Source organism: Tenrec ecaudatus, chromosome 3, assembly GCF_050624435.1.
Source record: "Tenrec ecaudatus isolate mTenEca1 chromosome 3, mTenEca1.hap1, whole genome shotgun sequence".
Lineage (NCBI taxonomy): Eukaryota > Metazoa > Chordata > Mammalia > Afrosoricida > Tenrecidae > Tenrec > Tenrec ecaudatus.
Window position 1 is genome coordinate 82,784,361 of NC_134532.1, and position 26,244 is coordinate 82,810,604.

The window sequence follows — 26,244 nt, forward strand, 5'->3', positions numbered from 1 at the left end:
ATGATCAACAAAATCTTCACCAAAAGTATAATGAGATAATCTTTCACTAATACAAGAATGGCAATGATATTTTAACATATCTGATAAGGTTCTAATTTGTAGTTTATATAACACCCCAACCTATCAGCAACAGAAAAGATACAATCTAATTTAAAAATTGGCTTAGGCCATGATCAGACATTTTACACAAACACACACACACACACACACACACACACACACACACACACACTACATTCATACTTGTGTTATTTAACTATTGGAAAATTAAATAAAAATGAGATACCTCCCCCAACAATTAAGAGACTGATAAAAAATGTAACAACAAGCAAACAACAATAACAACAAAAAGAAACAGACAATACCAAATGCTTGGGCGAAATCCAAACAATGGCGGGACTTTAAAAGGTACAACCATGATGGACTAGTGACATGGCTTCCTAAAAAAGTTGGAAATATAAATACCATCTGATACAACAATCCCATCAGTCTATATACTGCCTAGAGAAATCAGAGCTATGCCAGGAATGGACTTATGGAAACCCATATTTATTACAACATTATTCCTAAGAGCAAAAATGTGGAAACAACACTAGTGTTCATCAACAGGTGAATAAACAAATGATGGCACATCATACAATGGAAAAATACCCAATGATAAATATTAATGATTAATTTTCAAAACAGAATGAAACTGGATGTTATTGTGTTGAGTGAAACAGTTCAATAACAAAAAGATAAATATTGCATGAGATCATTATTATAGTAATAAAAACATATTGATATCAAGAACAGGCTAAAACACACAAAAATATGCTTTAGTGGTTACCAGAAATGGGAAGAAAAGAGATGGCGCCTCACTACTTAGTTAAGTAAAACCAAAATCAAACCCTCTGCCATTTAGTCAATCTCAAATCATAGCATCCCTCTGCAGGTATTCTAAGACAGTATTATTTACGGGAGAAAGCAGCCTCATTGTTCTTCCATAGAGTTGACTGATGGCTTTGACCAGCAGTCTTGTGGTTGGCATCAGTTTTGATGAAAGTAAGACAATATCAAACATAGGTGTAATCAGAACACTGTAATCAAGACAACGGAAAACACTGACAGGTACATAAAAAGCAAGGTCATCCATGGGAAATTCCACAGCATATACATTCATTAGGTGACAGTCATGTCAATGAATTGTGAGGATAAAATTTCTGATCATAACCAGAGATGTGAATTGTCTGGTTATCAGACAAAGATCACTGTGATATTGATTATGGCATATGGAGTTAGGCTAAAATATAGTAGGCTGTCATTTGATCTTCCTTTTGAGCCATATTAAAGTTGCTTCAGTTTAAAAAGTAAAGGGGAGTTGGTCTGGCACCTGCCATACTACCTTGACCTCACCCCTAGAGTGTTTGTATACAGTAGCTATTTCCCTGTGCCCCCTTTGCATTTTTTTTCTTTTCTTTCTCTTTTTTAATAAACTTACCTCAGCAGACACATGTTGTACTTGTCCTTTTGTGCTTGGCTTACTTCACTTAGCATAATTTCCTCCAATTCTTCCCAGGCAGCAATGTGCTTCATATGTTCCTCGTTGCTTTTTGGCGATGCATAGTACTCCGTTGTATGTATGTACCACAGTTAATCCATTCGTCTGTTGATGGAAATTTGGGTTGTTTCCAACTCCTTGCAATTGTGAACTGTGCCCCAATGAACACTGGAGAACAGATGTCTGGCCGTGGTTTGTTTCTTACCTCTTCTGGGTATAGGCCCAGTAAGGGGATTGCTGGGTCGTATTGTAGCTCAACTTACATCCATTTTGGAAATCGCCAAATCAATTTCCATAGTGGTTGTACATACCTACAAGTCCACAAGCATTGGTTGAGAGTTCCTATCTCACCACAGCCCCTAAAACACTTGTTACTTTCTGCTTTTTTGAATTGAGCTAACTTTGAGGGTGTTAGGTGGTATCTCATAGTTGTTTTAGGGATAATGATTAGGAAAAATTTCTCATATGGTTATTGGCAATTTGTATTTCAGACTCTGAAACTTCTGTTCAGGTCCTTTGCTTACTTCCTCAGTAGGCAGTTAGTTTTTCTCTAATTGTAAGCTTGTAAAGTATTGTAGATTTTAGTAATAAGGCCTTTGTCTGATGTGTCATTGCTAAAGATGTTTTCCCAGTCTGTGGGCTCTCTTATTACTCTCTTGGGGAATTCTTTCGATGTACACAGGTGACTTATCTTCAATATATCCCACTTGCCTATTTGTGACTCCTCTGTATTCGTATCCTTCCCTATTTCCAATAGTACATATGGTAGCCAACTAAAAAGTGGCGGGGTGGGGGGGGTAGAAACAAAAGAGAGAGATGTGTGGCAGAGGAATAGGGCATTGACCCACCCAAGGGGAGAGTATTGTTTGTGTCTCCACAGGGAAAGAGGGACCAAACTTAAATCCAGTGTTCCGGGATGCGAATGCAGTGTGCCAGCATGTCAATGGGAGCCAGTGGAAGAGCCTAAGGGCTCAGCCCTCATACCAGCTATGTGGACAACTGCCCCTCTCCCAAGAAGAATTTACTTTAGAGGAAGGCATTGAAGCTGCAGCTAGGGGAGAGGCACATATCTGATGAGATCACATGGGAGCAAATGAATGGGGAGGAAGAGAGAGTGGAACATATTCTGGCCCACCGGGCCTGGAGGATGATATCCCCACTCTAAACATCCAATGCACAGAGTAGAACATATGGCTGATCCCACTATAAGACACGCTGTCCCTCGCTGACCCATGGCCCTATGGGGGTCAACATTGGAGACTCAGTGTTGGGAATGGCCTGGTCTGACACCGAGGCAAAACATTAAAGGCGTGCAGCAGAGCAAAAGGGGGAGCAGAGCAGGGAGCTCCCGAGGTAGTGCAAAGGTTAGACTCTGGGGCCAGAGCATGTCACCCTATCGGGCTTGACTGGAGGACACGCCTAGAGGTCAACAATCAGACAGTGATCTATTTACAAGTTTTTCTTTCTTTTAAAAAATTTTTAAATTTCTACTTTTTAAAATTAATTAATTATTTTCTGACTCATTGGTTTTCTTTTTGTTGTCATCACTATGTTCTGTTTTGTCTGTCTTGCTATGTCTTGTTTTTTGGTGCATATTATTATCTATGCAGATCTATCTAAATAAGATAGGCTGGATGAATAATCTGGAGGAGAAAACAACTGGACTGATGATTCCAGGAAAACATGGGAGAGGGGAAGGCAGGGGAAAAAAAGGTGGTGTTGACCAAATCAGGGGCAAGGGAGCAACAAGTCATCCAAAATTAGTGGCAGGCTGGTGTAAGAGGCCTAATAGGGATTCAGCAAGGGCAATATAACCGAGAGATATCGCTGAAACCCAAATTAAGGCAGAACATGATAGTAGGACAAGAGGAAAGTAAAAGGAAACAGAGGGAAGAACTAGGAGGCACAGGGTTTTAATAGAGGTCTAAACACAGGCATGTACATATGTAAATATATTTATATAGGATGATGGGAAATAGATCAACATGCAAATATTTATAGGTTTAGTATTAAGGCAGCAGATGGACATTGGGCCTCCATTCAAGTATTTACTCAATGCGAGATCACTTTGTTCTATTAAATTGGCATTCCATGATGCACACCTTTCCAACACAATCGCTGAAGAAAAATGTGTGCATAAGCAAATGTAGTGAAGAAAGCTGATGGTGCCGGCTATCAAAAGATACAGGGTCTGGGGTCTTAAAGGCTTGAAGGTTAACAAGAGGCCATCTAGCTCAGAAGCAACAAAGCCCATATGGAAGAAGCACACCAGCTGGTGTGACCATGAGGTATCGAAGGGATCAGATATCAGGCATCAAAGAACAAAAAAATCATATCGTTGAAAATGAGAGGCAGTGCAGAGTGGAGACCCAATATCCATCTGTAGCCAACTGGACACCCCTTACAGAAGGGTTTCAGGGAGGAGATGAGCCAGTCAGGGTGCAGTTTAGCAATGGTGAAACATAAAACATTCCTCTAGTTCTTAAATGCTTCCACCCCCCACTATAATGATTCCAATTCTACCTTAAAAATCTGGCTAGACCAGACGATGTACATTGGAACAGATAGGAACTGGAAACACAGGGAATCCAGGACAAATGACCCCCTCAGGACCAGTAGTGAGAGTGGCGATACCAGGAGGGTGGAGGGAAGGTAGGGTAGAGAGGGGAAACTGATTACAAGGATCTACATATAACCTCCTCCCTTGGGGATGGACAACAGAAAAGTGGATGGAGGGGAACATTGGACAGTTTAAGATAAGATGAAATAATAATAATGTATAATTTATCAAGGGTTCATGAGGGCAGAGGGAAGGGGCAGAGGGAAGGGCAGGGAAAAATGAGGAGCTGATATCAAGGGCTTAAGTGGAAAACAAATGTTTTGAGAATGATGATGGCAATAAATGTACAAATGTGCTTGACACAATGGATGTATGTATGGATTGTGATAAGAATTGTCCGAGCCCCCAATAAAATATTTTTTAAATAAAGGGGAAATCATGTGGATTAAGCCTTCCATGAATTCCCTCTGACAATATAGTAGGGTTGTGAACACCCTTATGATCATTCAGAGTGCACTAGAAAGTGAATAATTGCAGGTACATTTAGGTTAAAATTTAACACCTTATAATTTTCTCCATTTTGACGTATTTTAAATGTGTTCCAGTTTTCAATATTTCTGTTTTAATTTTGAGTTATGTTTTTCTGTTTTACTTTGTTATTGTTGTTAGGGTTTTCATTTTTGTATGTTTTTCTGTATATGAAATTCAGGATAGATAATTATAGAGAAACAGGAAATGGATTAATGCTTTCTTTGGGTATGACATGGGAGTTTAGGGAGGTGGGGTAGGGAGCTAATAATAATAATGACAATAAGAAAGAATAAAGGGTTCTAAAAGTTGGTTTCACTTTAAATAATTGATTAGAGTTGTGATAATACAACTCTTTTTAATATGAACTATTATATACCAATAGCACTTTTAAAAAGGTGTCATATACAAATATATTTAAACAAAATATAGATAATTAAAATGCAAATCATTTTATTTTCATAAATTATTTGTAACTGTCAAACTTATTAATTTCCCACACTAGTCAGAACAAAATAAGTCCAAATTTATACTGAGTATAAGGGTGCTTCCTGGCCACCATAAATGACTAAAATGTGATCACATGTCTAAAATATGTTAATTTTTTCTTCACATCTAAGGAGTCTAAATTTACATTAAGAATTGCAATGTATGTAAAAAAATTCTGTAACTCATAAGCAAGAGTCCACACTGTGACAAGATCATTACTAATATTTGCACATGCCTAAATTTTACAGCTCATAAATTGCACAGATGATTACCTTGTTAATGCTTTTGATTAATTTCTATTGGATCCATTTGACTTAAGTGAATCTATCTATTAATTTTTAATAATTTTGGATGGAATATAGTCAATATTAACAGTATACACAAGATATATTGGAACCTAAAAAATAAAAATCATTTGTTTGGGAAAAATGCCCAGAATATTTAAAATTAAGTGGCAATATTATAATTATATAACGATTTTCAGGTAATATGTATCACTGCTAATAATTTTTATAAAACAGATTAAAATATATGTAAACTCCTTCCTGTAAAATAACATAATATTTCTTAAGCAGTCTTAGTCTAGTGATAACTAAAAACAACAAACAACAACACATAAAAATAAAATATGTGTCAAATGACAGCACCTTAAATTGCACCAAACTTGGGTTTATTTTTGGATGGGTTATGAATAAGCTCTAAGAAACAGATATTCTAGGGAAAACAAAAATAGAAAAATGGAATAAAATTAGGGGTAATCATGATTGTAAAATGAATCAGGCATCCTAAGTAAAAATAACCTACTTAAAAATAACAGGATGTTACCACGTGAGATAAAGCTCAGATAACAAAATAGGTCACCATCAACACATATTAAAAATTAAATTTACAACATTAATAGATTGATGGGAAAATGTATGTGATTATCTCCTTTGATAAAAACGTTGATAAAATACATTGCCAATTTAGGGTGTGGGGATGGGGAAATCTCTTCTCTTATTTTGTGGGTTTGAGGTGCTGATATTGTTAGCAGTCCAATGCTTACTAGGTAACACTGCCCAGTAAGAATTCCTTAAATTAGTCAAAGTAAACCATAAATAAAGATGATCTTCCTTAAGTTGATAAAGTAATCTATCATAAACATGAAATAGTGCCTAGTGGCATAGTGGCGAAGTGTTAGGGTTAACTGCAAGGTCGCCAATTTGAACCCACCAGCATCTCCATGGGAGAAAGATGAGGCTTTCTGTTCCTTTAAGGAGTTTCGATCTTGGAAACCCACAAGGACAGCCTTTTTCTATCCTACAGGGTCACTATGAGTTGCAATCAATTTGATGGCAGGCCCTCAGCAATTGAGGCAATAGAGTACTCAAACACAGGAACAATTGTTAGGGTGGTAGAATTGTTACGAGTCAGAACCAAATTGATGACTCCTGACAATATTGTACTGGTAACCCTAGCTAATGGATAAAAACATTGAAAAAACCTATACTCACAAATTTGAAGCAAAGTGTAAATACTCCAGATCACATACCAGCATGCTATAATAGAGAAAATAAATCACCAAATTAAAATTGAAGATATTGCAGTCAAAAAGTTAAAAAATATAATGATGATAGATACATAGGTGATAGAAAGATACATTGATGATAGATAAAGCTGATTAATTTTATTTCTAAGGTAAACTAAATTTAAGCATAATATTTATGCTAAAGAGTATGGTTTAAAGTGCATTTTTCTAAGAAGTTCATGAGGTTGTCAAATTCGGAATAGCAGCAGAACCTTGTCAGAGATCGAGGCAGAACATGAGTCCTTCAGATCGCAAGGCACTCAAAGTGTGACTGGAGAAGAACTGCCTTCTCAAAACAGAGACAACCGTAAGGACAGGGGAAAGCGAGCCTTTCAGGACTAAGCCTTTGAGACATTCATTTGCTGATGGGCCCTGGGTCCAAATGGAAAAATAAACAAATAAGCACCTGCAAACATCTATTAATAATTAGAACTTGGAATGTGGAAAGCAGGGAACCAGAAATATTTGAAGTTCTTAAAGATATTATGCAAGTCATGAACATCAATATCCAAGATGGTAGTGAACTGAAATGGAATAGGATTAGCTATTGTGGATCAGAAAATCATATGGTTTTTCTATGTCAAGAATGCGAGATTCGAGAATAATGTTGCATTCAATGTCAAAAAGGTCATTTCAAGATTTATGTAGAAGTACAATGCTGTCTGTGATTAGAAAATATTTATCCACGTGCAAAGAAATCCAACAGAAATCAGTGCAAACATGCCCATCTCCTCCGACCTCAAAAAAACAAACCAAAACAAGCAAACAAAAAACCCCCACAAACCTACTGTGAGATAGTTAAGGTTCATTGTGCCAACCTGGCCAATAAACACATGTGGGACCAATTGAAGGGCGGAAAGATAAATGACTCCTTGAGCCTCACCTTTCCAGTTCTCAAGTCTCTTGCTTTCTGATGGGCGAACCAAAGTGCAGCTGCCTTAGCCAGTTCCCTGTTTCAGCTGACAGAGCTCACTTCCTGCAATATATCCCTGAGAAAAAGCCACATGGACCTAACCCAATGCAGCCCTGGGTGCTGGAGCAGCTGCATGGAGACACTAGCCGGTGCTGAGATGCTTACACACTCATTGATTCAGCTTTCCTCCTGTAGTCGATGTCATTGCGTGTGTTTTGTGAGATTGATGAGGACTTTGTAGATTGCTGTCAGACATATGGGCTAATGTTGGATTTATGGGATTGGACAGCACTTGATAGGGGTGTTTTCTTAATATACACTTACCCTTTATATAAATCTCTCATATAGATATGAGTTTCTGTGGATTTGTTTCCCTAGTTTACCCGATTAACTCATACTGCCATCCAGTTGATGCCTACTCATAGTGACCCTACAGGATAGGGCTGGACATTGAATAATGAAGGTGGCTGAACAATTTGTGTAATAAGATGCTGGCAAAGAATAGTGTGTAAGCATGGACTGCTAAAAGATCAAACCAATCTGTCTTGCATGTGTCTCATATACTTTGGATATGTTGTCGGGGGAGATCTGTGGCTGAGAAAGAGACATTATGCTTGATGCAGTAGAGATGCAGTGAAAAAGACGAAGAGCCTCTAGGTTTATTGACACAGGACTGCAACTATGGGCTTAACATTTAAAACATATGAGGATGGTGACGAACAGGGCAGTGTTTTGTTATGTTAAGCAAAAACAGAGGGTTTCTATGAGTGGGAGCTGAATCATTAGAACCTAATAACAATGGCAACAATAAACACCTCATGCGTTGGCTCATGTCACACACAAAATTCAAAAAGAAAGTAAAATCAAACTCACTGGCAGGGAGTCGATTCTGACTCACAGTGACCCTATAGGCAGGGCAGAACTGCCCCTGTGGAATGCTCAGAATGTAACTTTATTGGCATAAAAAACCTGTCTTTCTTCTGTGGATTGGCTGTTGGTTTCAAACTGCTGACCTTGAAGTAAGCTGTCCCAAGGCCCAACTATGCCGCCACCAGGGTTTCTTAACAAATTTTCCAAAGCCTGGTGTTATTGTTAGGTGTTATTGAGAATACTCACTCTTATAGCGTCTTTGTACACAGAGCAAAGAAAGAATGTCCAATCCTACGTACCATCTAAGTATTTGTTATGTTTAAGCCAATTATGCTGAGTTCCACTGTGTGAATTCATTTCATTGAGGGCCTTCCTCTTTTTCTTTAAACCTCTGCTCTACCGTGCGTGATGTCCTTTACCAGGAACCGGTCCAGCCTGATATCATGTCCAAAGTAAGTGAGATGAAATCTTGCCAGCCTCCATTCTAAAGAGCATTTTACTTGTTCTTATTCAAAGACAGATTTGGTCATTGTTCTGGAATTCCATGGGATATTATTTTTTATTTATCAACACCATAATAAAATACATCAGTTTTTCTGTATGTCTTTCTTATTTCAATGCATGGTGTCTCCTACACAATAGATGTCTGAAAACCATGATGGCTTGGGTTAGGCACACCTCAAGCCTCAAATTAACATCTTTTTTTTTAATACTAAAGAAATATTTTGAAGATTTGTTCAATGCAATGGGCCATTTGATTGCTGGGCATTAATTGTTATCTGAATAAAATAAATTCTTTACAATTTTGATATTTTCTAAGTATATCATGATGTTGTATATGGGTCCAATATTGAGGATATTTGGTTTTTTGCTCTTTCAAAGTTGAGATTTAACCCATAGTTTAAATTTCATCATTGTTTTAAGTCCTCTTCGTGATCAGCAAGTGATGTGCCATCTGTATATTGCAATTTGTTAATGAGTTTTCATTTGATTCTAATATCTCATTGTTCTTCACACAGTCACTGTTTTAGTCTTGGTATTTAGAGAAACAAATCCACAGAAACTCATGTATAAGAGAGAGTTTTATATAAAGGGTAAGTGCACATCAAGAAAACATCCCAACCCAGTGCTTCCCAAGCCCACAAGTCCAGCATTAACCCATTAATCCATGTGTCGAACACCAATCCACAAGGTCCTCCTCCATCTCACAAAACAGATGCACAACACCAACTGCAGGAGGAAAGTTGAATCAGTGAATGTGTAAGCATCTCAGCACAAGCATGGATCTCCACACCGCTGCTCCAGCTTCTCCTGCTTCTCCTTAAGGTTGTCTTGCAGGAAATCAGCCTTTCAAGCTTAAGCAGGAAACTGCTAAAGCAGCTGCATCCTGGTGGTACCATCAGAAAGCAAGAGACCTGAGAACTCGAAAGGTGAGGCTCACTGAGCCACTTATTCCTCCGCCCTTCAATTAACCCCACTTGTGTTTATTGACGGGGCTGGCAAAATAAACTACTTCAGTTGCTATCTTGGTATTTTGCCTACCATACAAATTGAATAGGTATGGATAAGTCTATAAACCAAACATATGTTCTGAATTTAAACTATGCAACACCAATTTGTTTTGTTTGAAGGACTACCTCTTGATAGGCTCTATATGAACACAGTAGATGTTCAAGAGTTCCCACTATTCTGAATATTATCCATAATGTGTTATGAGCCACTCAGTTTAATGCTGTTTCATACTTCATAAAACACAAGTAAACATCTTTTTGGTGTTCTCTGTTTTCAGCCAAGATCCATCTGACCTCCTTCCTTCTATGGTCTTGTCTAAATTGGCCTTGGATTTCTTGAAGTTCTCTTCCAATTGGTTGACAAAACAGCTATCTTTTACATTTATTGCCATTAAAAACATTTGCATCTGTTTGTTGAAGCATCTCAACTGATACTCTGGAAATACTTTGAGCCTTGCTTTTCACCAATGGCTTCAATTTCACCTGGAATATTTCTTCAGTACCCTTTGTTTGACATTCTACTGTCCCTTCACATACAAAAAACCGTTAATCAACAAGGGATCCCAAAGTATTTTGTGACTATTGGAACACTTCTCTCTAAGATCAGTAGGTGGTCATGATTCATTGAGTAATCCAATACTTCTGGGATCAGCTTATGTGAATCAGTGCTCTGTGCAACTTTGCTTGCCTTCACTTGAGTCACTTCATTAGTGTAAACACTCAGGTAGGATCTGCAGGCCTATAGCCCAAAACAGCATCTCATTTGCTCAAAGATTTCCAAGGGCATAGAATTTTCTCTCAGGAACTAAACTGAAGAAAACATAATATTTTTTGCACGGGAAACAGAACTAGGGAAAGAGTACATGCGGACAAACTCTCAATGCTAATTCGTTAAGGAGTCTAAAAGGCCAGCCCTGCTCCCCTCAGCCAAGAGATTTTTATGTTCTTCATATTTGCAAGTTGGAGATGTGTTCCATTCTCATTCCTCTAAGTAAAAGTTATTCTCCTCAATGTTCCCCACAATAATGCTAATTTTAAGGTTGCTAACTATGCCCTTGAAGGTCAGCTGCTTGAAGACTATCTGCCTAAAGGTTATCTGCCATAAAAAGCAATCTGACCACATAACCCTCAGTATGACCCACTTCCTTCTGATAAGAATCATACATTTTTCCCCTAGAGAAGAGCTCAAAGACATCTAAGATCAACCCAACTCAGGTATGCCCAAGGTGAGTAGGTTGTTATCTTGACCCTAGAATCCGCTCATCTTGGTCCATATGTAACTTCTGGTCACACGTATAACTCTGGCACCTTCTCTTCCTACTGCATGTATACCCACAGCTCACCCCACGATGGTTATGTATATGCATCTGGCACAACCCCATCTCGTTACTTATGTGTTTACTGTGGCTCATGTGCCCCACATTATATAAACTCGTGAGAATATAATTAGCTCTCTCTCTGCTCAGACCTGCTTCCTGAAGCCATGGAGGAGGTGAGTTCTTGCATGCCTTGTCTCATGTCTTTTTAATTTACCCCTAAATTATACAATTTCTCCTTTGGGCCCATACAGTTCTGGAGGCTAGTGCCCCACATTTGCTCTTTCAAATATTTAATGTAATGCATTAAAATGAGTTTCTAGCTTGTTAACGATAAACTAGCAATATGCAAAGAGAGAGTTCCGGTCAAGATGGTGCCAAAGTAAGTGGCCCATATGGGGAGCTTCGGTGAGTCTGGTGTCTGGGAGGTCAAGTGGAAGTGTTCTGGTGAGTCGAAAGGTCCCTATGAGGGGTCCTCCTTGTCCTCACATCTGCTTTATTTCAAGTGCCGGAGAGCTGGTTACATATGTCAGGAATTTCCCGCAGGCTGTGCCACCCTTGTGAGCCTGGCCACCAGCCAGTGCCTCCCCCCATCCATCCCTTTGCCTGGATGTTGGCCCAGGAACAGAGTGCTATCATGTACAGCTCCCAAATTCTGGGCCTGACCACCACATAATGATCCACTCATGGCTCCCACCTGGGGGAGTTGCGCCCATCTCCCATGGTTCCCCTCCCTACACAGGGCTAGCAGCAATTCCACCTGCAAGCTCTGGTCCCTCCTGGCAGCCACCAAGGGCCCCAGGGCCTAACCTGCAGCATGTTTGAGTGCCTGTGGCTGGGTGCACCCAGCACCAGTACCTGGGTCACCTCCAACCCCCAGTCATGCCTGCCCAGTCTCCGCCCCTTTCAGGATGCCTCAGCTTATCATAGTCCCAGCGTCTCACCATCCACAGGGAGTGACACCCACACTTCCTGGCCACCATTTCCCCTGCACGGTGGCTTCTGGAAGCCACTGCATAACCCAGCCCCTGCTTCTCCCAGCCCAGTAAACTATGCTGCACTCTGCCACCACCCAGGTCACATAAATCCAAGTAGCCCAGTGTGAACTTGCCAAGAACCCCAAGGAAGCAGAGATACGGTTGGGTCTTTGCTGGCCCGCAGCCTACCATGGAGAAGCAGAGACGCGGACCAGGGATTTGTAATCCTGTTGCCTGTAGCCGCTGTGCCCAGAACCACAGGGAAGAGGAGACACAGAAGGGGGCCTTGCCGGTCCACGGTGCGCAACCTCTGCCTTAGCAGCGGAAGTTCGAATCGCATACCAGGGCCTTACAAACCCACCAGGTGAAGCGTCCAGAACCGCGTGGAAGCAGAGATGCAGACCCAGGCCTTGCAAGCCCACCACCTGCAACCGCCATGCCTGGAGCTGTGGGAAAGGGGAGATGCAGATCAGAGCAATGAAGGCTTGCCTTGTGCCACCTTGGCCTGAGCTATGGGGAGTCTGAATTGCAGATCCGGGCCTTGCAGGCCTGCCGCACTTGCCCTGGGTCTTTGCTGGTCCACTGTGCGCCGCCTTGCCAGGATCTGCGGGGAGTTACAGACCAGCTCCGTGTAGGCCAACCCAGTAGGCACCGGCCCCTGGGGCCTCAGATAGGCTCTACCTGGGTCTATCACGGCTCAGGAATCTTTGCTGCCCTGTTGACTGCCAGCTCACTTGAGTGGATCAGTAGAGAATACATCCCAGGCCAAGAGGGCCCCTTCCCTCAAATCTAGCCTAGATATGGAATACAGGGGACCAGTGATCTGGTTCTGGGAGCTCCCAGCTCATGTCAGTGACACTAGCTTAGACTCAAACGGTGTCTCCCCTTGCCCAATTGGCCCCTACAGCCTACCAGAGCGATCTACCATTCAAATTGAGTTCTTCACAGATGCCCCACTGGTGCTTGCCATCTCTCGCCACTGTTGATCAACTAGTCACTGCGGTACCTGCCTATATATCTACCTGACCAATTTCTATAGTGGCCAAAGGCAGCCCCTGAAAACACTGGTGCCAGTCCCACAATGAAAGAATGCAGGGCCTCTTGGCCTCCTAGAAATCTGGCGCCCACCTCTTCAAAATCATCACCTAAACAACAGCATACCACATCACTTCCAACAAGTAAACAAGAAAGACAACCACATCAGCAGAGCTAACAACACTCATAGAAGAATCTGACATGGATCTGCCACAAAAAGAAATTTTCAGAACATTTCTTGGAGTAATACAGAATATGAGGGAAGCTACACAGACTAAGGATGCAATGATAGAGGGGATGAAGTCCATGCACAAAGGGAAATACAGGAGCTAACAGGTGAAGTAACAGAAGCTGCACACAAGATCACTGCTCTCACGAACAGACAATAGGAGGCTGAGAAATGTATCAGTGATCTTGAAGACAATTTGGCAGACCTCAGCAAACAAGAAAGACAGTCAAACAAGATAATAAAAGAGGCAGAAGAAAACCTGAGATTAATGATTGATGCTATGAAGGGAAAAACATCCAATTATTGGTCTACCAGAACAAGACACAGTGACGGAGTCTACAGCTAAATTAACAAGGGAACTTCTGGAGAAAAAAAAAAAAACTTCTCCGTCCTAATGAATTAGAATCAGTTACTCATACAGGAAGCAGAAAGGACACCAAGTAGACTAAACCCCAGGAAGAGATCACCAAGGCAAATAATAAATTATTCAACTTTGAGGAAAAAGAGAAAATCGTAAGAGAAGCAAGAGAAAGGAAGACAGTCAGATACAATGGCTCTCAGGTGAGAATATGCTCAGATCTATCAACAAAAACCATGAAGAGGAGGAGACCTTCCAAAAGCTGCAAGAAAACAATGCTTCCCCTAGAATCGTTTACTTTGCCAATTTATCTATTAAGATAGAAGGAGAGATAAGGGTTCCAGGACAAGGACAAATTTAAAAGAATACACTGCAAGACACTCAACACTGAGGAAGATCCTCGACGACTATCTATGTCTAGAAGATCAACCTTCATCAAACACAAGCAGGAGAATACCATATATCTCAACTCCAACCAGGAGCCAATGAGACAATACCAATTTCCAAGATAACTTGGCCACAGAGGGAAAATATGGCAATAAAGAAGCCCCCAAAAAAGACACAGCACAGTGATAAGAAGGGTAATAGGAAAACTCCCAAATCAAAAGGCACAAGATGTCCACAATGAATGCACAGATTGTGATAAATATAAATGTCAGTGGCCTTCACATCTACATTAAAATAAAAGCCTTGCACACTGGCTTGAAAACATAGCCCATTAATCTGTTTCATGAAGGAAACACATCTTAAGCTCGCAAACAAGAATAAACTAAGAGCAAAAGGCTGGAGGAAGATATACCAGGCAAATGGCGGCTCAAAATAAGTAGGAGGGGCCATCCTAATCTCAGACAAAACATATTTCACAGTTCAACCATAAAAGAGATAAGGAGGGGCAAATTATAATGCTCAAAGACTCTTTACCAGGAACCTGTGAGCATGATAAATATATATGCGCCAAATGAGAGAACTGCAAAATTTGTCAAACAAACTATTCAGAGCATGAAAACAGATATCACAGGTTCAACAATTATGGTAGGGCACTTTAATACACCACTTCTAGAGAAAGATAACAAATTGCGAATGAAGCTCGGCTAAGAGACTATAGAGCTACACACTACAAGTAGGCAACTTGATCTGATAGACATACTTAGAGCCTTTCCATCCAAATGCTAAAAAGTACACATTCTTGTCAAGTGCACCTGACAGATTTTTGAGAATAGACCACATGCTGGGACACAAGTTAAGCCTCAGTAAATTCAAACACGTAGAGATTATAAAGATGTCCTTAAAAAAAAAAAAGGATGTCCTTCTCGGATCACCATGCCATAAAGCTGGAGATCAATAAAAGGACAACCAGGAAAACAAGGGCAAACAATTGGAGGATGGGTAATGATCTTCTGCAACATGAATGGGTAGTGATCCAGATTAGAGGGGAGATCAGAAATTTTCTAGAATTAATAAGAATGAGAATACTTCACATCATAACCTATGGGATACCGCAAAAGTAGTCATCAGAGGTAGCTTGATAGCAATAGGAGCATATATGAAAAAGGAAGAGAGACTTATGATGGATATGCGCTCAGAAAACTTCTAGCAATTAGAGCAGAGTCAACAGAATGATCCCTCAAACAGCAAAAGAAAAGAAATAATAAAATCATGGAAGAGTTGAACCACTGGGAAGACAAAAAGATCAATGCAGAAGATTAATGCAGCAAAAGGCTGGTTATTTGAAATGATAAACAGAATCGACTGACCACTGGCAAATCTAACCAAAGAAAGAGCAAATAACAATAGACAGGATGAGGAATGAAACAGGGATAATCACAACAGACCCTAATGAAATTAAAAGAATAATCACAAAGTACTATGAAAGCCTGTATTCTAATGAGTTCAACAATGTGGAAGACATGGACAAATAGTTGGAAAAACAATCCCTCCCTAGACTATCCCAGATAGATGTCAAGAACCTAAACAAAAACATAGCTAAAGAAGAAATAATTATGATTATCAAGAAGCTACCAACATAAAAATCCCCTGGGCCAGATGGCTTCACTGGAGAATTCTAAAAAGCATTCAGGGAAGAGCTGACACAGATCTTCCATAAAGTATTTCAGAGAGTAGAAAGGATGGCAAACTCTCAAACTCATTTTACAAAGCCAGTATAACTTTGATACCCAAACAGGGCAAGGATCCCACAGGAATAAAGGACAATAGACTAGTATCTCTAATGAACATAGATGCAAAAATCTTCAACAAGTTATTGGCCAATAGACTACAAAAGTATATAAAATACATTGTCTATCAGGATCAGGTAGGATTCATCCCAGGAATTAAGGGATGGTTTAACATAAAAAAAATCCATCAATATTTTCCACCACATTGATAAGAAAAAGTGTAAGAACACCATGATAATATCTATAGATGCAGCAAAGCATTTGACAACATCCTGCAGAAATTCCTCTTTAAGATGCTCAGGAGGATAGGAATGGAAGGGCAGTTCCTGAGGTTAATACAAGCTATCTATGAAAAGTCGACAGCAAACATCATAGTCAATGGAGAAAAGACTAAATCAATTCCACTGAAAAAGGGGACTAGACAACAATACTCCTTGTCCCCACTTCTATTCAATATCATACTGGAGGTCCTAACTAATAACATAAGACAATGGAAAGACATCAAAGGTATCCAAATAGGAGAGTAGGGAGTGAAATTATAGTTATTTTCAGATGACATGATTCTGTACATTAAAAATCCCCAAAGCTCCACAACTGGAGTAATGACAGTGATGGTGGAATATGGAAGAGTGGCAGGATACAAGATTAACCAAACAGAAGTCAATTAGTTTGCTGTATACATTGGACAAGATCATGGAATATGAGATCAAGAAGGCAGTACTATTCACAATAGCCAAGAATAAACTGAAATATCTAACCAAAAAAACAGAAGACCTATACAAGGAAAACTACAAGGCCCTACTACAGGAAACCAAAAGTGACCTCCACAAATGGAGGACTATCCCATGCTCATGGATCAAAAGACTCAATATAGTAAAGATTTCTATCGTACCAAGGGCACTTTATAAGTTTAATGCTACCCTGATTCAAATACCAACAACCTTCTTCAGATAATTGGAAAAACTGACCACCAATTTCACATGGAGAGGGAAGAAGCCCAGAATTAGCAGCAAACTCCCCAAGAAGAAGGACATAGTCAGAGGGCTTGCTTTACCTGACTTTCACACCTACTATAGAACCACAGTAGTCAACGCAGCATGGTACTGGCATAATGACAGATACACAGACCAATGAAAAATAATAGAAAACCCAGAAAAAAAACATCAGCATATAGACAACTCATCTTCGACAAGGGCCCCAAAAGCATCAAGTGGAAGGGCAATGCCCTGTTTAAAAAGTGATGCTGGAAACAATTGAAATCCATGTGTAGAAAAATGAAACACTATGTCTACGTCACCCCGTGCATAAGACCACTCTAGGTGGATCACAGACCTAGCAGTAAAACCCCAAACCATTAAGGCCATTAGTGAAGCAATTGGGACAAACGAAGAAGCTGGTCCCAGGGAATATAAAGGCTAACTGCAATAGCATAGGGTACACATGCAGGGGACTCTGAAATTGACAAATGGAATTTACTAAAGGTAAAACGCCTGTGTGTGTCAAAAGACTTTACCAAGAGGGTAATAAGATAACCCAGACTTGGAGAGGATTTTTAGCAATGACAAAACAGACAAAAGGCTTATTACAAAAATTCACAATATCCTCCTTGCCTGAAAAATGAGAAAAAGAGTGGGAAAAAGAAATGAAAAGAAGTTTCACTAGGGAGGAGACCCATATGGCCAATAAACATATGAGAAAATGCTCCTGATCATTAGCCTCAGAGAAATGAACATCAAAACCACCAAGAGATACCATCTAACCCCTTTGAGGCTAGCCCAAATCAGAAAATCAGAGAGCAGCAAATGTTGAAGGGGATAGGGTAGAAAGGAACTCTCCACATTGATAGTGGTCTTGCAGATATTTAAAGCTGCTATGGACAGTGTTCTGGCGATACTTAAAGGAGATGGAAATTGAGCTACCCTATTACCCACTATCCCTCTCATGGTTATATACACAGAAGAGGTAAGAACCATGACCAGTTGTATGCACTCCAATATTTATTGCATCGTAATGCACAAGCACAAGGAGTTGGAAACAATCTAAATTTCTATCAGTAGATGAGTGGATCAGTAAACTTTGGCACATAAAACTGAGTACTATGCATCACTAAAAAGCACTGATGAGCACATGAAATGTTTCATGAGAATAGCTGGAACAGAGTCAGCCAAGCACAAGAGAAGTACAGCATGAGTCCCCTGAGGTAAGTGTAATAAGAACAATAAGTATAGAAGAGAAGCCACATATATCATAACAGTTGGGTTGAGATACAGGGAATTGGGAGGAGGTTGGACCAAACTCAAGGAGGTACATATTTGGTCCAACACAATAATGCAAAAAGGAAGGTGAGGGAAAGGAGAATAGGGGTGGGGGGTGAAAGTGAAATGATAACTGGGGGAGCAGGGCACTAATCCACCCAGGGGGAGAGTACTGGTCCTGTCTCCACAGAACAGGGAGTGGTATGTAGACCCTACCATGATGCACCAAACCATGAGGACAGCGTGGCAAATGGAAGGATGCATGAAAAGAGACAGCAACAGCGTTGGCCCCAACCAGAGCCAAACAGATGTCCCTCCTGGAAGTGGATGTGGAGGAGAACAGAACTGAAACTACAGATTGGGGAGAGGGGTCAGCATGCCACACTCACGGAGGCAGGCCGGGGTAGAGGAACAGAAAGAAAGCCAGATTGGACCGTATGCAGGCAACCAGGCTCAGAGGATGATGTCCCTGCTGGAGCTAATGGAACACATAGGGGCTAGGGAAAAAGACAACAGCATGTGTCAAGCTGTCCCCTTACTGGAGCAGACTGTGACAGAAGACATTTCCTTGGTTACATGGTGGGGAAGTAGAGCGATCTTAACCCCAAAACAGAGCAAATCAAGATGGGAGGAGAAAACAAGACCGATGGTTCTGGGGGATCATGGGAGATGGGGAGGTGGGAAAAAAGAAGTGGTGTTAAAAAACTTAGGGCCAGGGGAACAACAAGTGATTCAAAACCAGTGGCGAGGGGGTTGTACGAGGCCTGGTAGGACTTGAGCAAGGGTAATGTAACTGAGAGGAAATACTGAAACTCAAATGAAGGCTGAACATGATAGTGGGACAAGAAGAAAGTAAAAGGAAGTAGAGGAAAAAACTAGGGGGCAAAGGGCATTTAGAGAGCTCTAAATACAGGCACAGACATATGTAAATATATTTATATATGATGATGATGATGAGATAGATCTATGTGCATATAATTATAGGTTTAGTATTAAAGTAGTAGATGGACTTTGGGCATCCACTCAAGTACTCCCTCAATTCAAGGACACTTTATTCTATTAAACTGGTATTCTATGATGCTCACCTTCCTGACATGATCACTGAAGGCAAATGGGCACATAAGTAAATGTGTTGAATAAAGCTGATGGTTTCCAGCTTTCAAAAGATATAGCGTCTGGGTTATTAAAGACTTGCAGGTAAACAAGTGGCTCTCTAGCTGAGAAGCAGCAGCCAAGCCCACATGGAAAAGGCACACCAGCCTGTGTGATCACAAGGTGTCAAAGGATCAGTCTTCAGGCATCAAAGAAGAAAAAAAGGGTATCATTTTGAGTTCACCTTCCCTATAGGCTCCCTGAGGACAGATGGGTACATGGGCAAATGTGGTGAAGAAAACTGATGGTGCCCAGGTATCAAAGGATGTAGTATAGGCTTGAAGGTAAACAAAGGGGTCATCTGGCTCAGAAGCAACACAGCCCACATGTAGGAAGCATACAAGCCTGTGAGATCAAGAGGTGCTGAAGGGATCAGATATCAGGCTTCAAGTAACAAAATATTATATCATTGTGAATGAGGGGGAATGCAGATTGGGGACCCAAAGCCCATCTGTGGGCAACTGGACATCCCCTTACAGAAGTGTCATGGAAAGGAGATGAGCCAATCAGGGTGCAAGGTAACAACGATGAAACATACAACTTTCCTTTAACTCTTAAAGATTTCCTCCCCCCAACTATCGTGATCCCAATTCTACCTTACAAATCTGACCAGAGGATGTACACTGGTACAAATAGGAACTAGAATCACATGGAATCCAGGACAGATGAACCTCTCACGACCAGTGGTGCGAGTGGCAATACCTGGAGGGTGGAGGGGAGGGAGCATAGAGAGAGGGAACCGATTGCAGGGATCTACATATAACCTCCTCTCTGGGGGACAGACAACAGAAAAGTGGGTGAAGGGAGACATCGGACAGTGTAAGATGTGACAAAACAATAATAGTTTATAAATTATCAAAGGTTCATGTGGGAGGGGGAAGGAGGGGAAAAATGAGGAACCGATGCCAAGTGCTCAAGTAGAAAGAAAATATTTTGAGAATGATGATAGCGACAAATGTACACACGTGCTTGACACACTGGATGGATGGATGGATTGTGATAAGCATTGTGTGAGCCCCCAATAAGATGATTAACGATATATTCAAAGGAGCCCTGGTGGCATAGTGGATTACAAATTGGGCTTCTAACCACAATGCCAGTACTTTAAAACCATCAACTTTTCTGTGGGAGAAAGGTGAGGCTTTCTTCTCCCATAAAAAGTAACATTAGAGTTTCAGAAACCTACAAGAACTGTTATATTCTGCCCTATAGGGTTACTGTGACTTGAAATCGACTTGATGGTAGTTAAAGTAAAACTCCAAAATTAAAAGGATTTATTTCCCCTCATTTCTTGAAATTGCCTTCAAGTTGTAGTATTCTTTACATAATAGTTTCTTAAAAGTTCTTTTTTTCTTACTTATTGTCTAGAATGGGAACAACAAAACCCTTAGATAGAAGCAGACAATGTGTAAATAAGTTATGTATCAAAATAATTATGTCAAAATATTAGGCTATGACAAAAATGTTTTTCTAAAGGTAAAGCCTTATACCCAACGAAAGGGATGCATACTAAGTCATAACAGTATGAGGCAAAATTATTTTATAGCTGCTGCAGACTTTCTTTAATTGAAACTCTCTGAAATATTTCCCTTTCATCTTGAAATCTATGTGTACTTTATAATTCCCTACATTTTAATTCATGTAAAAATTTTCAGTATTATTTTCCAATATGTTTCAAATATCTATCTATCTATCTATCTATCTATCTATCTATCTATCTATCTATCTATCTATCTACCTCCCTACCTACATACATACCTACCTTTCTGGCATGTGGAGTCAACCTTGCTTGAATAAAGTGAGGAGCATTTGAAGCATTTTCAAGGGTTGCAGCTTTCACTATGGATTATAACTGAATAGAAAGAAGACCCAAATCCTCACAACTGGACTACGTAACATGATAAATGGAGAAGAGTTTGAAGTTGTCAAAAATTTTGTCTTGCTTGGCTCCACCATCAATGCTCATGGAGGCGGCAGTCAAGAGATCAAAAGCTTCTTGCTTATAGTCAATCTGCTGCACAAGAGCTCTTTAGGGTAGTGAACATCAAGGCTGTTACTTTAAAGACTAAGGTGTGCCTGACCCAAATGAGGCATTTTCAGTTGCTTCATATGCATGGGTAAGTTGGATATAGAATATAGAAAATAATAAGAATCAATGCGGTTGAATTGTGGTGATGGAGAGGTATATGGAACATGTCATTGGCTGCTAAAACAACAAATCGATTTGTCTTGGAAGAAGTATGGCTAGTGCGCCCCAGGGTGAAGGAGGGCAAGACTTTGCCTTACATACTTTGGACATATTGTCAGGAGAGACCAGTCCCTGAAGGAGGGCATTATGTGTGGTAGAGTAGAGGGGCAATGGTAGAGGAAGGCCCTCAAGGAGATGGATTCACACAGTGACTTTTTCCAACAGGATCAAGCATAGGAACAACTGTGAAAATGACACAGGTGTGGACAGTGTCTCATTCTGTTGTGCAGAAGGTAGCTGTGGGTCAGAACTCTTTTAATGGCGCCTAACAACAACAAAAACAAGTCCAATGAATAACTCAATATGCCACCAGGACTCCTCTACCTATTTCATATACTCCTAATCCTGAAATTATCTCATCCTCTGTTTTGTCAAATGATTAGATAGACATTTTTTTTATTTTTGGATAGTGGTTTGCAAGATTTTGTGATAGTAGGCACAAACAATGTCCTAGGAAAATAAACAGAAGAACTAAACATTTGGTCATTTACCGTATACATTCAAGTATAAGCCAATCTGAATATCAGCTAAAGCACCTAATTTTACCACAAAACTGCATAAAAATGTGCTGAAAAACTCACGAGTATATACGGTAATCAGGATGTCCTATGAAACAATGACCCGTAACCCTTCCAAGTGAAGACCTAATCTCTTGAGGGGTATGTATACAGATCCTTCAGCTACTGTTTTATTTTTAATTCTAAATATGTCAATCACACAACTTTACCAACTCTATTCTACAAGTGTACAATTTATGACAGCAGGTACAATAATTAACCACCCTTTCTAAACCCTCTTCATTTGTCCTTGGTAGACACTAATAAACTTTGTTTTTTTAATTTCAAATTAAATACCTTAGCACTAGAAAGCCATGATGTTTAATTCTTAGAATTAATTAAGTAAAAGATCTTTAATGGCATAGTGTATAAGCAGTTGGGCTGCTATTTACAGGATCAACAGTTCAAATCCTGCAGCTATTCTATGGTAGAAATATGGGGTTCTTTGTTCTCATAAAGATTTAGACTCATATGGCTACTAAAGTGAACCAGAACAATATATAAACCATAGAAAAGTGAATGGATTTTTGACTTACACTTGTCATTCAGGGAGAAATCAGTGAAGATACTGTGGTATAGCAAAGTGTAGTGAAGGAAATAGATGGTACCCATTTGTCAAAAATAATAGCACATGAGGTCTTAAAGGCTGGTCTTCAACAAGCATCCATTTAAATGAGGCTTCAACTACATTCACATGGAAGAACACCAGCCTGTGTGATCCAAGGACACTAAATAGCACAATCCAAGGAAGGATTGGTATCAGGAGAGAAGGTAGCAGAATTTAAGTTGTGCACACCTGGTTTGCAGAAGGCCGTGGAGGACAGTGGGCAGTCAACATCAGTTTGTAGGATGTCTGCATGGAGTAAGCCTCCAGAGAATCCCTTCTAACTATAGTCAAGCGATGTGAGTAGACTTCCGATAAGACAGACAGCATTGGAACCTTGATCGTGGCAGGTGTAGTACTTTATCATTTAACCTCCCTTTTGACCCATTTAAATTTGTTTCAGTTTTTAATATTTCTGACTCTCTTTTTGACTGAAGTCCTTCTCTAGTTTATTTCGTTTTTGTTTTCTGATTTTTTTCTTCAGTGTTTTCCAATATACGAAATGCAGGGTAACTAATTTTAGGGAGACTGTAATTGGATTAATGGCTTATTGGGACATGGGAGGAGAAGTTGGACGAAATGGGGAGCTAATAACAACAAGTACAGAAAAATGAACATGTTTTAGAATTGATTGTAGTGATAATTATACAATGTTTTTAATATTACTGAAGTACAGAAATGTATGATATGTGATTCATATGCCAATAAATGTACTCATCATAGTTGGAAGAACCATAACCTCAGAATAAAGGAGAGACTTCTAAATTAACTGGCTTTAACTTAAAAAAAATTTATGGCCTCAGGAAAAAAAAGGAATAGAACTATTCTGATTTACAAGGTCACGATGAGTCGGAATTGGCGAGCTGGCAGTGGGTTTGTGTTTTTAATTAAATGTAACCATAGTGCCCATGTTATTAAGATTTTAAATCAATTGCGATGAAAAGGAATAATTTTATTTAAACTAATAACTTGGTTACCAATATTTTAAAAACATCTGTAATCTTGTCACTAGATTGACTGAAAATATTAGATTATTGTTATTCACTAAGCTGTTTATCAAATCTACAGTAATAGGAAATATCTACTCATCATACTTGTTAATGTTATATTAAGAAAAGAAATATGAGGTTAGACACAGATAAGATAAAAATCCTAAGTATACATTAGAAATATGATAGCATTATTAGCTACCTAAGTAGAACTGTTTTTAAAGAAAAATACATATTTTTATTATCTTACAGATAATCCTTTCTGTGATTTTAATTGCTGTCATTTTCTATGAGTACTGAAATAAAATTCTATCAGTTTGTCCAAAGAGGCCACACTTGCCAGGTTGTGATTCCACCATAAATTGCGTCTCACGGCCTCTTGAAAGGGCTCCGTTTTCTCCCTGAGCTGTATTCTTTCAGAGAGTTGTAGTTCAGAGACTACAGCTGGCTTCATGCCCTGGATGCCGCCCAGTTTGCCTTTGTGACATTAACCTGGTGCCTGAGAGTCTGGGTGTCAAGAAGGTTGACTCCTTTACAGTTTTCCATTATGTAGCTCTAACATTTTATGTTGTTTCCTAAATAATAGATGCAGGCTAGATGGTCTAGCCATGACAAAAATGCTGCTCATCTTTTTCAGTGGTTGTATAACAAAGGTCTTCACCTTGAGTACCTTCATATATAAAAATATGATTTTTTCTTTTATTCTTGTTTGTTTGCTTCTTTTTAATAGTGTGCCTGAGAAGAAGACAGGAGGGCCACGGTTTTTAAAATGCATACTGTGTTTTGGGTGTATTTTTTTTCATTCTCCCTTAATTTCAGCATGTGAAAAGTAAGTTGTTTTCTATTTTGCAATATGATATTTTATTGGAATTCATTCCAGTACATAGGTTACTACCATATACTCCAGAACATATGAAAATATTGACTATGTAAGTATAGCCGACAATCTTTTCTTTCAGTAATATGTTAATAACAAGAGAATTCAAAGAAACCTATTTTGCCTAAAAGGGCACAACTATGACTCAAATCTGAAAGCTTATGGATTTGTATATAATTTTATCTCTATCAAAGAACTTTTAAATAGTCCAGGGAAAAACAAACATCAACAAAGCAACAATATAAACCGAAAAATAAAAAAAGAAAATACATGTGTAGATAACTCATCAGGATAGCTTTCTTTTCCTTGAAAGGGAAAATTAATGATGACAATACTTCATTTACATCTGAGCTGAGGACATATGTTTTTTTCCATAATTAACTTGAACATGACTTATTTGAATAAACCTTCAAAAATGCAGATATATATGAAAGGAAGCTTGTGGGCATATATCCATGTACCCACATATTATGATATAGATGTGTGTATACATGTGTGTACAATATTTGTACTTTATAAGTTATTTCTAATAAGGTAGTTTTTTTAATTTTCATATAAACAATGGATAAGCATTAAGTTTGGTAGTCAGCAAAATGATTCTTTAAAAATCTGTAAATTAAAGTGACCCAAGTGGACAGAAGGTTTAAATGTATCTAATTTTGAGTAATTGGACAAAGAGTTGGTATAGCTCTAAATCTACTCTCCTTTTGTCATTGCTCGCTGTCACTGTTTGAGACTGCCTGAATGCAGAAAGTTAAATTTTTAATAAGACATTCTGCTGTCAACACTTATTCTATTCTAATTCAAGTTCTTTTGTCTTTGAAGGAAATTACAACTGAATTATAGTTCCAGGCCATCGCTAATAGCACAGTTACTAGAACTGATTTTTAATACATATTCATAACTAAGACCATAAAAACCATTATAGATTTCAAAATGATGCATCAATCAATGCCACAAATTACTGCTTAGCAACTCAGAAAAGAGGAAATGTACTCTAATATTTTTTTGTGAAACACTGTGCATTTTTGTTAAATGCTTTATTAGAAAACACTTTTGTTTATCTCTTTGTGTATTCACATTAAAATTTTTATAAGGTAAATGGTAATAACATTTACCAATTTACCAATAAAATGGTAAAAATGAAAACAACATAGCAAAGAAACCAAACCTTAAGTCTTCATACAGTTCTGTGTACTTCAAAGTCAGTACACTTCTTCTAGGTCAGTAATGGAATTCTTAAGGGCAAAAAGTAATACAGCTCTAAGCAAGAACATTGTTGGGCTTTTTTAGGATCCAGAACAGTAGGTAACACATAAATTTCTTGTGCTCCACAGCATGTCACAATCCCTTGGTAATATGTTTTGCTCAACTGCCCACAGTATAAACTGAACCTAATGTAAGGTATTGTGTATGGAAAAAATCGTTTGTTGGGATTCAACGGAAGAAATTGCCTTATACAAAGTTGTTTGCTCTTCCTGTCAAGTAAGGAGAG